This window comes from Hippopotamus amphibius, chromosome 1 (genome assembly GCF_030028045.1).
Source record: "Hippopotamus amphibius kiboko isolate mHipAmp2 chromosome 1, mHipAmp2.hap2, whole genome shotgun sequence".
Lineage (NCBI taxonomy): Eukaryota > Metazoa > Chordata > Mammalia > Artiodactyla > Hippopotamidae > Hippopotamus > Hippopotamus amphibius.
In genome coordinates, this window is record NC_080186.1 from 185,171,290 (window position 1) to 185,187,150 (window position 15,861).

A 15,861-nucleotide genomic window follows, 5' to 3' on the forward strand; every position below is an offset into this window, starting at 1 on the left:
ACCAATAAAAAAAATTGTGTCCAGAAAAGTTAATATTTTGTTCAAGGTCACATTACTAGTAACTGGTGGAGCTAGGATTTGAGCCCTGCAGGCATCAGAGCCCAATGCCTTAATTATATACTATACTATACTGCCTCCATGACAGCAAATATGGAAGAGACTATAGTGACAGAAACTGAAAAGTAGCAAATATCTGAATATGTGCCAATCCAACAATCTGCAGATAGATTCCACGGAATTAGTTAGAAACCTCTGTACTGTTTTATGTGGAACATCCACCTTTTCTTTCAAGCAACCCCAGTTAGAACAACAACTTGCCAAATGTTTTGAACACAGTAAGAACAATTAAACAATCTAGAAAAGAACTTACACAAAATCATTTCACAACATATGTAAATCAAATCATCATCTATATGCATTCAACTTACATAGTGACGTTAATTATTTCTCAATAAAACTAGAGAAAAAAGGAAAAAAACTTAAAACCTAAAATGTTTTCAGAGCTACTTCATAGAGCTTGTATTTGTATAGCAGCTTGATTTATAGTCAACAATTTGTTCCCTGTGGAAAAAAATTTTATCATACAGTAGATCTCATATGCATACTCACTCCAAGTTAGTATGAATTTTAAGGATAAGTATTATGGAGGAAATAGTGTTAACTTTTTAATTGCTTAGTGTTTAGTTTTTTGGTTTTTTTATAAATTTATTTATTTATTTAATTGGCTGTGTTGGGTGTTTTTTCTTGCTGTACATGGGCTTTCTTTTTAGTTGCGGAGCATGGGCTCTAGGCACATGGGCTTCAGTAGTTGCAGTACATGGGCTCAATAGTTGTGGCTCACGGGCTCTAAAGCACAGGCTGAATAGTTGTGGCGCACGGGCTTAGTTGCTCCGCGGCATGTTGGATCTTCCTGGAGCAGGGATCGAACCTGCGTCCCCTGCGTTGGCAGGCGTATTCTCAACCACTGCGCCACCTAGGAAGCCCAGCGTTTAGTTTTAAAATGTTTCATTTCTATTCAAGTTGTAATTTGAGCAACATATGCTGCTAATTAAAACAAAAATTGTCTTAAGTGAATATTAACCATATTTTATAGAAACAAGTTTTTATTTATAGTTTTAATTTAGTATCAATAAAGAAGACATATAACAATACACTTACTATTTTTCAGCAGAGAGCATCAAGAGATTTGTATCTCAAATGTTATATATACTCCAAATATCTAAACCCACTGTATTTATTCTTCAAAAGAAAAAAAGAAAGCAAAAAAAGGTCAATTTCTAATTTCACAGAACATTAGTGTGTACTTTTAAAGTATTAATTTTGCCTCTGACAGTTATTTCACTCCATTAGAAAATTTTGGCTTAGAGGTTATTAGAAACAGAGCAGAATATTACATGTACATGATGGCAATTTATTACTAAGCTTTCTCAATATTATTCCCTCTGTATTTCCACTTTCCTTTATGCAGACTGCAAAACATCCCACACTACAAAGAAGTAATGATAAGAAATTTTACTTTATTGTATTAGAAGAATTTTCAGAAACATCATTTAAACCATTAGTATATTTCAAGTTATATTATTCACATACTCTTAAGAATGAAAATAAATATAACAGCATTTTTCTTAGTACACATATTTCTTCACTGAACATGTCTGCCACTTCTTTATTGATCTGAGGATTTTTATAAAAGTGCAACAAGAAAACATAGAAGGGTTTTTAATGGGGAAATAGCATGACCCAATTTACATTTCTAAAGCGTCTGTACGCTGTATAGAGAATGGATTAAGTACGCAAGAGCAGATGCCAGAAGACATGCAGTGTTGAGATTATACAGCTAGGCTTAGCGTAGAGCTTCAAGATGGAAAAAAGTAGACAGATTTATCACATATTTGAAGGTCCACAGACTCTGATAAATCTGATATATGAGAAAGAAAGAATGACTCCTGGTTTTAGCATTCTATCAGAGATAATTTTGAGTCACTTTTTTCTCTATGTACAAGGAATTTGGATCTTTATTGTATTAATTTAGAGTATATTTTACAAGCATACTTTTCCCACACCTCACCAATCTGTCAGTACAGTTGATTTCACATCATCAGGGCTACTGTACCTTTGTTGCCGCAACTCCTGGTGGAGGATCACCCCTGCCACCCCCCACAAAGGAATTATTTCAAACGGACTTTCTCAAAGACCTGAGGAGGCAGAGGTCTCACATAAGCATTAAAACTTCATAGCCTAGAGTCAGGGATCACACAGAAACAAAAGACTGTATCTTCACTTTTCCTGGAAAAGACTTCTCTTTGGGGAAATATAGTAGTATGTTGATATTTGTATTTGAATCTGCTTATTTTTATAATTTTTCTGATTATCTTTGTTGTTTAACTGAGTAACCACTGATTTTGACAATCTTTATAAAACTCTTTTAAGGGGCTAACAGCTTTGATTATGATTATAACAGAAATTGTGTAATGGTATAGAAGAGTCATATAAAAGTAAAAATAACCATATAATGCAAAGTAATCTTACTTGAGCTCAATAAAAACTCTGCATTATATAAGAAAGCAAACTGTCTCCCCTTACAGAACTGAAGACCATAAAAATAAGCTGCAAACAGAAAACTCACTTTGTAATTAATTGCCATTTATATGGTTCAAATATATCTAACTTAATAAGATATAAAAGTGTAAATATTACAGAACTTCATGAAGACTGTCTCAGAAGAAAAATATGGTCACTGTTTATCACACTGCATGTGGGTCAACTGAAAATTAAATTTATAATGTTGCTTAAAAAGAGACCAAAAGAATGTAAAGTACTAATCCTGGTTGGTAGTATTATAAGTATTATTCATTTTTTCTTTATTATATTTTATAATTTTATAATACTGAAATGTAAAACTTTTGAAATCAAATAAGGGTTATCATATTTAATGTAAAAGATAAAGGGCAGACATCCTGATTTCAAAGCTACAGTAATTAAAATGTGTGGTACTGGAACAAGAATACACATTAGGTCAGTGGAATAGAACTGAAAGTCTAGAAATAAACCTTTACATCAATTGGTTTCAACAAAGGTACCAAGACAATTCAATGGGGTTTTTCAACAAATGATGCTGGGACAACCAAACATCTACATGCAAAAGATGAAGTTGGACCCTATCTCACACCACATACAAAAATTAACTCAAAAATTGATCACAGATTCAATGTGAAAGTTAAAACTAAAAAGTTTTTAGAAGAAAACCTCGGCATAAGCCTTTGGGACTCTGAACTAGTTTTGGGGACTGTGAATTAAAAAATCTTTGGTTTCTTATATGTGACACTAAGAGCATAAGCAATGCTTTTAGTGTCACATATTAAAATTTAAAATGTTTTTCTGTACTAAAATTTAAAATGTTTATGCTTCAAAGGACACCATCAAGAAAATGAAATGACAACCCACAGAATGGGAGAAAGCGTCTTCAAATTATATACCTGATAAGGAATTTGTTTCCAGAACATATATACAACATATATAAAGAATTCTTGCAACTCAACAATAAAAAGCAAATGTCAAATTTTAAAATGAGAAAAGGGTTTGAATATGCCTTCTTTCTCCAAAGAAGATAATAAATGATCAACAAGCACACGGAAAGATGCTCACCATCATTAGTCATTAGGGAAATGCAAATCAATAACACAATGAGATACTAGCTCACACCATTAGGATGACCATTATCAAAAAGACATACAATCATAAGCGTTGGCAAGGAGGTGGAGAAAGTGGAACTCTCACATTGCTAATGGGAATGTAAAATGATACCAACACTCTCAAAATAGCTTGGCAGTACCTCAAAATATGATACATAGAGTTACCACATAAACCAGTAATTTCACTCCTAGGTATCTACATATGAAACTTATGAAAAAGTATGTCCCCACAAAAACTTGTACACAAGTAGTGGAAACCCAAATGCCAATCAACTGATGAAAAGACAAAAGATGGTCTATCCATACAACGGACTACTATTTGGCAATAAAAACAGGTTGAAGTACTGACACAATAAGGATGAATGTTGAAAACAAAGTGTTAAATGAACAGAATCAGACACAAAAGACCACATACCATATGATTCTGCGTACATGAAATGTCCAGAACAGGCAAATCTATAGAAACAGAAAGTAGATTAGTGATTTCCAGGGACTGAGGGAAGAGGTGAGGTGGGGGTGGGGAGTGACTATTAGTGGGTACAGCATTTCTTTTTGGCACGATGAAATGTTCTAAAATTAGATTTTGATGACACTTTCAAAACTTTATAAATATAATAAAAAACCATTGACCTGCATGTACACTCTAAATGAGTGAACTTTATGGTATTTATACATCAATAAATATTTTTTGAAATATTCACTGCAATAGTGTTTATAACAACACATTATTTTGACATAATTCAAATATCCACTAACAGTAGGATGGATGAAAAACTTGAATATTTACACTCTGCCATGTCCATGGCAGTGGAAATGAGTGAGCTACATACTAAGTATAAATAAAGAAGAATCTCAAAAACCTATCACTGAACAGTAGAAGGAAGCTACAGAAGTACATAGAATGATTACATGCATAGAATTCAAATACGGAAAACTAAACAAAGTAACTCTTTTCTGACTTGATTACTCACTTTAAGGGAAAAAAATTAATGTCATGGTTAACAATTTGTCCATATTATAAAATCTTTAATTTTTAAAGTTTAAGATTATTTTGCTGTGAAAGAAGCCCTTCTCCTCTAAAAATAGACACCAGCAATATCTTTATCTTCATCCTGCGCTTTATTTTACCAAATTCTTAGTCAAAGAAAGTTAAAAAGAAAAAAAAAAAAACTCTTGATAGAAATGTCAGTATAAATGATGAAAAAAATGCTAAACATTACAAAAACATCCACTAAACATCGTAAACAAAAGGGTAGGTCCATATTTTATTCCACAGTGTTTGATGGCAGATTAAGAGACTCTGAGGACAACAGCATTTTCTATTCCAATTAGTCATGAAAGATTTCATAATATTCATAATACTTTTAAGATCTTCTGTTTTGAATACAAAGAGGTTATGAAGTAGAAAACCTTTAAAACGAAACTGTATTTTGAGGCCATTTTCTCATTTTACAATTATCTGCTCATATATTTAAAGTCTGATTAAATGAGAAATAAAGCTACAGTATCCCCACACATCAATTTACTATGTGGTTTATACGATGATTTAGGTTGTATCATCTCTGAAAGAGTAATGAGGGACAAGATTAGTGGGTTCTTGGAGATTGTGATTCAATATATGAATATTTGCATATAAACATCTGAATATTTTTAAAGGCACCACAGGGAATTTTAAGGAAACCACTGAATTAGAGACTATCTTAAAGTCCCAGTTCTAGTTTTACACTATAAAATATTATAACCATGTAATGCAACTAGTTAGCAACAACAGAATGGTACTAGACTAGTAAAGTTATCAAATCACAAATCTTGGAATATAAACACACTGCTTTGTGATAAGTAGAGTAGCTGTTTTATTCTGTAAGAAAAACTGAAATCACATCTACTAGGAAAGCCTAATAGGCACTGAACACAAAATGAGTAGCCAGAATTCATTCTCTTAATAATGTACGTTCTTTAAGGCGCTTACAGGGAAAATTAGAAATTACGTGATAAGGAATTCTCATTATCTAGCTGTATGGTAATATTTTTCTTTTAGATATATGCAAACAATCTCTATGTTGTGATTAGATTTCAATATTTACCCAAAGATTTTTATGCCTCTCTGCAAAAAAGGACATTAGGAATCAAGAGAAAATTAATAAGATTCAGATTTGTCTAGTTCTCTAACCTGGCAATGAAGCAGTAACACGGTATGTCAGAAACACCTAGAACTAAAGAACAAATTTAACTCTGCATACCTTATCCATTTGTGATTATTTAGGTAATAGTCACCTCCTACAGACTTCACAGAAATTTTAGAAGTCATCTGATTTTTCTTTAAATGGTTGTCTCATAATGTCCTTAAATTCCTTTCAAAGGTAAATTCTCTCTTGGGTTTCCCATGTTATGTCCCTTTCTGCATACATATGTCAATGGAAAGTTAAAGAAATTACCTAAATAGGATGGAGAGAGGGTCCCCTCCCAGCATGCATTATAGGTCTGCTTCTGACTAGTCCTGTTTCCACAAGGCTGCACATCATCAAGAGAAAGTTTCCTCTTATCTCCTTATTTCTATCTTGAATTGATTTATTGGCTCAACTTCTCTAACTTTCTTTGGAAAAGAAGTTACATAAATAAGAACTTTCTTCTGGTTAGGGCAGGTTGACTGAAACAAATCTTTGATTCCTAACATATTTTGAAAGAATAAATACCAACAATTAAACACCAAACATCAATATGACTTTTGTTTTTTATTCTTTCAAGAGGAAGAAAAATAATATGAGATAAGAAAACAAGCAACTTTATTAAAAAATGGTCAAAGACCTTAACAGGCACCTCACCAAAGAAGATATACAGATGGCAAATAAGCATATGAAAAAGTGCTCCACATCATATGTCATCAGGGAAGTGCAAATTAAAACAACAGTGAGAGAGGCTTCCTAGATGGCACAGTGGTTAAGAATCCACCTGCCAATGCAGGGGACACGGGTTCGATCCCTGCACCAGGAAGATCCCACATGCCGCGGAGCAACTAAGCCCGTGAGCCACAACTATTCAGCCTGCGCTTTAGAGCCCATGAGCCACAACTATTGAGCCCGTGTGCTGAAACTACTGAAGCCCACACGCCTAGAGCTTGTGCTCCACAACAAGAGAAGCCACCGCAATGAGGAGCCCACGCACCACAACGAAGAGTAGCCCCCACTCACCGCAACTAAAAGATAAGTCGCACACAGCAAAAAAGACACAACACAGCCAATAAAATACATTAAAAAAAAAAAACACACAGTGAGATTCAACTACGTATCTATTAGAATGGTCAAGCTCTGGAACACTAACAACACCTGATGCTGGCGAGAATGTGGAGCAACAGGAACTCTTGTTCATTGCTGAAGGGAGGGCAAAATAGTACAGCCACTTTGGAAGACAGTTTGGCTGTTTCTTACAAAACTAAACATACTCTTACCACTCAATCCAGCAACTGTGCTCCTTAATATCTAACCAAAGGAACTGAAAACTTAACGTCCACACAAAAACCTGCACATGGATGTTTATAGCAGCTTTATTCATAATTACTAAAACTTGTATCAACCAAAACGTGAAGCAACCAAAATGCCCTTTACTAGATGAACGGATAAATAAACTGGGGTACATTCAGACAATGGGATATTATTCGGCATTAAAAGGAAAAGTGCTATCCAGCCATGAAAAGACACAGAGGAAAGTTAAATACATATTACTAAGTGAATAAAGCCAATATGAGAAGGCAATATACAGTATGATTCCAACTATATGACATTCTAGAAAAAGAAAACTATGGAGATAGTAACAAGATTTGTTGGTGGTGGTGTTGAGGGGTGAATAGGTAAATCACAGAGGATTTTTTAGGGCAATGAAAACACTCTATATGATATTATAATTATGAATATATGTCATTATACATTTGCCAAACTCACAGAATGTATAACACCAAGAGTGAACCCGAAGGTAAACTATTGACTTAGGCTGATTATGGTGGGTCAATGTAGGTTTACACTTGGTAAAAAATGTACCATTTTAGTGAATGATATTGATAATGGTGGAAGCTATCTATGTGTGGGATAAGGGGGTATATGGGAAATCTTTTTACCTTTCAATTTTATTTTAAACCTAAAATTGCTCTGAAAATAATAAGGTCTTAAATAAAACAAATAATAATAATATTAATGAGGCTGAATAATTTATCAAAATATCAATATGTGTTTTTTATTCTACCATTCATAGGTTTTTTCCCCTCTCCATCCCGAGGAGGTTTTCTAAGCTAATGTGTTCCCTTGCCTTGCCTCAAATGTTTTTGTGTCCAAATATAAAACAGAAGCTTTTGGGCACCCAGAATATAACACTTTCTCCTGGATTTTATATTCAAAAACTTAAACTGGTAAAAGGAGTAACTGGGCTTCCAAAGAAAAAGAGGAGATAGTTGAGGGCTTTGAGGTAAGGAGAGGAGGAAGCAGAAGAGCTTCTCTTTAAGAGTTGGGGGGACCACAGCTCATCTCAACACAGATGTATCCACACACCCTCTTTCCAAAAGGTGAGTAGCTTTCTGTTGGCTCTTAAATGTAACCTGCGGAAGAGCGATGAGCACAGAGTACTAAGAATCACATCCACGGGAACCTTAGGGAAAGATCTTATGCCCAGTCTTGGCACAGAAGTGACACTTCTATTATGTCACTTAGGACATGAGCAGTCAAGACTAAAGACTGAGGAACACAAAAAAGAATGAAACAATGCCCCTTGCAACAACGTGGATGGACCTAGAGATTATCATTCTAAATGAAGTAAGCCAGACAAAGTCAAATATCATATGATGTCACTTATGTGTGTAATCTAAAAAAAAAAAAAAAAGATACAAATGAACTTATTTACAAAATAGAAACAGACTCACAGACTTCAAAAGCAAGCTTCTGGTTTCCAAAGGGGAAACATGGGGGTGGGGGAGGGATAAATTAGGAGTTTGGGGTTAACATATACACACGACTATATATAAAATAGATAATTAACAAGGACCTACGGCGTAGCACAGGGAATCCTACTCAGTATCCTGTAATAATCTATATAAGAAAAGAATCTGAAAAACAATGGATATATGTATATGTATAACTGAATATATACACCTGAAACTAACACAACATTGTAAATCAACTATACTCCAATATAAAATAAAAATAAAAATAAAAAAAGACTAAAGACCAAGGAATATAGTGTTCTGAACTCTAAAGAACTCTTAAAACCTTGGGGTGATCAAGGTGGCAGGGAAAGAGCCTTAGTAATGATTGAGATTTAATTTCTTGGCAGTCCATCAGGATGGGAACTTGGAGAAAATGACCTGGGAAAATGAAAGGAACACAACACTTTCTTATCACCTCATGTTACAGAATAAATACTAAATTTTCTACAATAACAACATTGGTAGAAAAATTCCTTGTATATACACCATACCTTTTCAGCTCAAGTTTAGATGACCAGACAGAACGCTCCCAGAAAACCACTAATCAATTTTTTCAATTTAAGAAAGGTCATCTATAGAACCATCAAGATATTTGATGCAGTGGCCACAGCAGAAACATTTTCTGTGTATACAATAAAGAGAATAAAGTATAACAGATTTCTCTGAGTAACACATAAAAGCCAATCACTTCTTCTCACTCAACGGAACAAAACCAAAAAGAAATGAACTATAAAAATGCCAAACCTCCACTTCTAAAAGTATGTAACTTTGTTCTTCTCACATGAGTGGAAACAGTCTAAACTTCTGAAGAGTCAACTCAATTTTCTGTATTAACAGTAGGCTATAATTTTTAAAAATAATTGAGAGAGAATTTATAATTTTAGAGTAGACATTTTCAAATTCACTTGACTATCTTTATAGGGATACTACAGTATAGAAGGTGACTATCTTCATAGGAATTTATAACTGAAAGCCTGATACTGGAGAAAAATCGCAGGAATAGCTATAATGCTCATATGTTTAGTTATTTCTTATACAGTGCACTTCTTGAAGACAACAGATCATTCACACTGTAACCCCCTTTGCCCTAGTATATTGCTTTGCAGGTAGTAGGAATTCAATAAATTTGCTTTGAATTGAATTGAACTCTTTCCTCGAACTTCAAGTTCCCACACAAAAGTAAACTGCAGTAGGTGTTGTAGGAGCCTCTCTTAAGTACCTTTTACAGATTAATACACCCAGCTCCCAGCTCCTGAAATAGCTACTGCTAACAGTTTATACCCAGGATTTCCTCCAGAGCACTGCCTCAGCAGGAGATGCCTTGAAAAGTATATCACCATAACCACCCCACTACGTCCACCCCAGGGGATGGCCAATGACTGCTCAATATGGGGTACAGAGTCTGGTCCTCTTGCCTCAAGGCAGGACAGCTCCAGGTTGGGCCATTTAATGCCTCAGAACCCTTTGTGAATCAGGCTAAGGCTAGACTTTACCCAAGACTGTATCATTGATCAACTTCTCTGCCTTCTTTATCCTGCTTCCTTTACTCCCTCCCTTACAGATTTGTCCTGAAAGGCACTTGCTCATCATCTTACATATACTTAAACCTGTCTTGGACTCTTCTTTTAATGGATGTGATCTACGATACAGTGACTCTTGCCTCTTGTTTCCCTCCCTCCCTCCCTCTCTCTCTCTCTCTCTCTCTCTCGCTCTCTCTCTCTCACATGTGCGTCATTCCACTAATACAGCCACACCTTCCATAAACTGACTTTAGGTTTATTTCTGCTTAACTTTGTTTCATAAGTATTGACTGCTGCCTGGGCTTCACCAAGCAAAGATAAAGGGGTGGTTCCTAAAAAGGCAGAGGGTGCCAAACAGGCCTGAGAGGTTTTTCAACAGAGAATTTTGAAATTTGCTCTTGCAATATCAAGACTATTTGAAAATGTAGTTGGCAATTCTGAACATAACCAAATATAAAATTCAACTAAAGGTCTACATTTTAAGAGAATATCAGGCTCCTGGCTCTATGGGAAAATTCACATTAAAATGACTTGTCATTACTAATTATGACTTAAAATTGTACAGTAACTGGAAAGACCACTAAGATAAGAATCTGGTGACCTGATCACTAATAAAGTATTTAGTTGGGTTATTGGGCAAAAGTTTATAGTAAACATATGTCAATATTATGTAGATCACAAAATTTGATATTTGAATTAATACAAGCTAGAACTTTTTCATGAACATCTAGTGAACAGAAGAGTTGAGGTAAAGTATGGTTTTTACCAACAACAAGGATGGTAAAATAAATTACCTTCAAGACCCAACTCAATCAGAGGCTTACACTTTCAGCTCTTGCTCAATGTTAATAATCTGATGATTTTAAGCTGCATCTCTATAATTCGCTTGTTCTTCATGGTCTCAAAGTGAATACAGAAGCTCCAAATATCATACTTCTACCTCACTTTCAAAGACAAAAAGCATGGGGAGGGGTAGCTTTCTCTCACTGGAGAAGAAATCTCTCCCAGGAGTCCCCAGCACATGTACCCTGGCCAAAACCAGGTCTCATGGCCACTTCTAAGCCAGAGGATGGGCCTACTTTGCCTCAGATCATTTTCTCTACCTCACACCTGAAAAAAATGGGAGGAGATGATGGAAAAAAAGTTTGGGGCCAGGCAACAAACAGTTCTGCTATAGTCAACATATGAAGTCAAGAATCCCCTTTAGCAAACCTATTTCTGAGTCACCTTCTTAAAGTTATAAACAGTCATTTAAACAAACTCAAGGCTTCTTTCATCTCAGACAAGATGTATTTGCATATTTCTACACTGCTAGCTGTAAGGGAGAGATATATTCACTACAATTCAAAGGTGTAGACAGTGGCATCCCATAACTTTTCTCAAATAAGGAAAAAGGCCTAAAAATAGAATTGCTTTCCTCTGTACATTTTACAATATTACATAACCGTCCACATATAACAGCCACTCGGTTCATGTGGTCCACTAAGAGGGGGTATGGGTGTAAAGTTAAGAGCACAGAGAGCAAGACAGATGTGAGTTCAATCTAGCCTCCTTCACTTACCAGCAATAGACCTCGGGTCAGTCATTTTACCTCTATGTGCCTCAGTTTCACTACCTGCAAAGGGCCCAATCAATCCCTACCTTGCTCTTTTGAGGATGACGGTTATGTTTAAAAAACAAACAAACAAACAAACAAACAAACAGTTTCTGGACCATAGTAAGCAGTCAATAAGTGATAGCTGTTGTTTTTAGTTCAAGAGTTTACACGCTGAAACAATGACAGTCATCTAGCCAATTCTCATTCTCCCCCTCAACGAGTGCAAAAAAGTAAAAATGACCAGGACTGGCTTCATCCATTTCCAACCTAAAGCTTTCTGAGAAGTTATGATTTACGGCTAAGAATTTACAGGACTGAATGGTCCCTTCAGAGAGACTTCCTAAAGCATGCCTCCTAGAAGACTTGTGGTTCACTGTACTTAGTTTCTATTATTCCCATAAATTGTAGTACGGAAATCCGAAAGGGGCTAATCTCATTTCAGCCCATTTTTCATTACCACCTATGGCTTTCACATACCTTGGTCTGAATGGTAGGTTTTACGTATCTCTTGTTTCAAGTGTAAAATAACTGCATGATTACAACAAACATAATTTCAATCCTGTAAGCCTCCTAGGCAGCATCAGTTACCCATGCTGAGAAGGAAACTCAATATTTGAAATGCCTTCCTACCATTTCAGAAGCACTGTCATTTGTGGTGAAAAACATATTTTTATTAGTGAAATTCCCCTAGATGCTTTTTTCTCTGCAAAGATACACCAACCACACATTAGAGTGAATGGCTTTTCTAACCATACTAGTAATTTTACAATATAGTTTTAAATTTCTCTTTGCTTGGTGGGGAATGAATTGGGAGATTGGGATACCAAATTGTAAGCTCTAAATATATGCAGTTTATTGTATGTTAACTGTATCTCAATAAAAAAAAATTCTCTTTGCTATTCCAGTTCTTATACCAAATAAACTATGTCATGAACTAACAACACTTGAGATCTTTAAGTATATAATTAAGGAATTATACAAGCCAATCCTCAGTTCCTAACCCATAACTGTCCTATATTTCATTTGCATGGATCCATTGGTGGAAGGAATCACAATGTGCCTAGCATTAAACACCTTCTTTTTGGAAGAAATATTTTTGGTTTACAGAAATAAAACACCATGAAATAAAGACAATTGTTTCCAGAGACATTATGAAAAATACATCAAATAAGAAATTTAAATCTCTTTCATAAAAAATGAATAAGAATGGATGAATTACTTAACCACATGGAACAATACAGAAAAATTGCATGCTGATATACCTAATACATAATAAAAATATATGTCAGTCAGTTTTTGCTGCACAGCAAACAACCAAAAAATTTCAGTGATAAACAACAATGGCACTTATTGCCTGCTCACTTATCTGCAGGTCAGTTGGGCTTCAGGTAAAGGCCTGGCATGGCCAGGCTTGACACAAAGCTCTGGGTTGATTCCTAGTCCATTCTAGATTCCAGGTCCAGTGCCTTTCCTTGTCTTGGGCCCAACAGGTTACCCAGGACATACTATCATGGAGATGGCAGACGAGCATAAAAGCAAGTCCAACATATATAATATGAAACCATTCATGTAAAACTTTTTAATAAACACAAAGCAAAACCATGCATTCTTTATGGATATACACATGTATAATAAAGAATAAAAACATGAATGGAAATGGAATGATTTCAATACAGTGAAATGGAAGGAGAAGAGATAAACCTGGAGTTTTAGCTATAAAAGTAAAACCCAGTTAAAAAGAAAAAGCGTCCACAAAAAAAAAAATATTGCAAAATATGGACATCTTTTAAATCTCAGTGTGTGGTGAGTAAATATATGTCGATTATAATCTTTGTATATTCAAAATAATTTAAATTTTTTGAAAAACAGCATAAAGGCTAACCAATTACCCATAATACTTCTGGAAAATATTGTTTCATGGGAATCATAGATTCATTGAGCTGAAACAGTATTTGAGACAGCCTGAAAACTCTACAAATGCCCTCAGTAACTTATCCATATATTAATAACTCTCCCTATCTAGGACTTCCTCTCCTTTCACAGCAATCAGGGACTTTGTTCAAAACACTTCCGGGGGAAAGCGGGGTGTGGGGGAGGGCTTGGGGTGGGATGCATTGGGAGATTGGGATTGCCATATATACATTACTAATAAAAAATATATATCAAATTGTACACTTTAAATATATGCAGTTTATTGTATGTCAATTGTATCTCAATAAAAGTTCTTGGAAAACAAAACAAAACAAAAAGCCACTTTTACAATTTATGAGAAATCTTGGTGTTTGATGACAACGTTAACTGTGGAGCTGACCACACATGCTCAATGATCGGATATTTTCTGGATTTTGTCATACTTATAACTCCCCAGGGAAATTTTTAATACATGGAGACTGTAAGTAGCTAATAGAATGACAGCCAAATCTGATCATCTTCTTTGTTTTAAGGATAGCTCTTATTGGGTTGCAAATAGAGACTGAATTAAAATCTTTTATGTGTCCACAAAAAGAGAACGCTCCAACCTGAAAATGGGATGTTCTGCCAAATTTCAGCTAAGGAAAGAAAGCTACAAATACGAACACTGAGTATATATGTCAGGCATTTGTTTTACACGTATTTTGCCACAGAATCTTTGTGGGGAGAGTATCTCTTCCTCCATTCTCACCCTCAGTTGAAATTACCCCTGTTGTCGTGATCTCAGCTGAGTGTCATGAAAACAGTTTTTAAGACTGATTCATACCAACGTGTAACCAATGTACACAGCCCTGGAAACAAGTGTAAAAACGAAGTATTATACCGTGACTGAAAGTGAAGACTACTTATAATTTCCTTCAAAAGATCTAAATAAAATAGTACTATAGTGTAGGGATACATGGAGATACTCTAAGGCAGTTCTATTTAGTAAATAAATTAATTAAGCATATTACATTTATTTAGAAAATGATTACAATTGTTCATGGATAACACTAATGAATTTGGAATTACTGCATCTTAGAACAAATATGGCCAACAAGACAGCTTAATGTTTCCTTTACCCTAGAGAAGCCAAATGAAGATACCAAGAGAGAACAAAGGCCCCACAAGAGCACAATCTCTCTAGATGATAAAATTTTACATAAGAAGAAACATATATTATTGGACAGGAAGTACTATTTCCCCTGCAGGAATACATCACAGCCTCCAAACTAATGTACTCACCCAATTTCTCAGTTTAAGCCCCAGAAGACACCAGCAAGTCTTCTTATTCCATACAAGAAATTAATATTTTCCCTCGTATGGAGGCCTATATCAACTACCAAAATAATACAACATACTAGAGGAGCCATGAATAATAAAATGGATTTTTAAAAAGGCTTCTAAGGCAAATAATTCCCCTTCTGCTCAGAAAACAAGGCTAAAGTTTCTGGCAACAAGTATATGACTGAGTACTCTATGGGCACTATACTCATTCAGCAAGTATTTACTGAGCACCTACTATGTGCCAGACATAATGCTAGACCCTGAGGATACAGTTGATGGTAGGCAGCCTCTTACCCCCAGTAATCTCTACTCCCTGTTATTCATCCTGTGTAATCCCCTCCCCTTGAGTCACTAGATCCAGTGACTTCCTTCTAATGACTAAAAATGGCAAAAGTGATTGGATGCCACTACCAAAATTAGATTATGAAAATACTGTAGCTTCTGTCTTAGGTTCATTCAAATTCTCTCTCTCTCTCTCCCCCCTCCCCCTCCCCAAGAGTCCCCCTAGGGAAAGCCAGCTTGCCATTCAGGGAGGCAGCCCTGGCCCCCGTGAATCAGCCTAGAAGTATATCATCTAGGCCTGCCAACAACCACACCAGTGACCTTGAGAGCAAACCCTTTGACCCAATCTCAAGAGAGAGCTTCAGCCAGAGGCACCCAGCTATACCACACCTGGATAAATACTGACCCACAAAAACTGTAAGATAGTACATGTTGCTGTTTTAAGCTGCTAAATGTGGGGGTAATTTGTTAAGCAACAATAGAAAACTATTACACAATGAGTTATAACACAACCAAGGTCCTTGCCTAAGCGCAGCTTACTAATGAGCAGGTAGACATGGATAATAA

General features: G+C 35.5%; 1 protein-coding gene across 2 annotated transcripts in view; it reads right to left on the reverse strand.

Moving 5' to 3' along the window:
- Positions 1-15,861, reverse strand: part of LOC130854543 (uncharacterized) — a 245,939-nt gene that overhangs the window by 193,122 nt on the left and 36,956 nt on the right. Inside the window, exon 2 of one of the 2 annotated variants that reach the window (XM_057737481.1) lies at positions 4,124-4,148. The exons of the other annotated variant lie outside the window; for it this stretch is intronic. The gene's annotated coding sequence lies outside the window, so the exon portion shown is untranslated. Of the gene's footprint in view, positions 1-4,123; positions 4,149-15,861 lie in introns of those variants that run through there. 2 annotated transcript variants of the gene reach the window in all.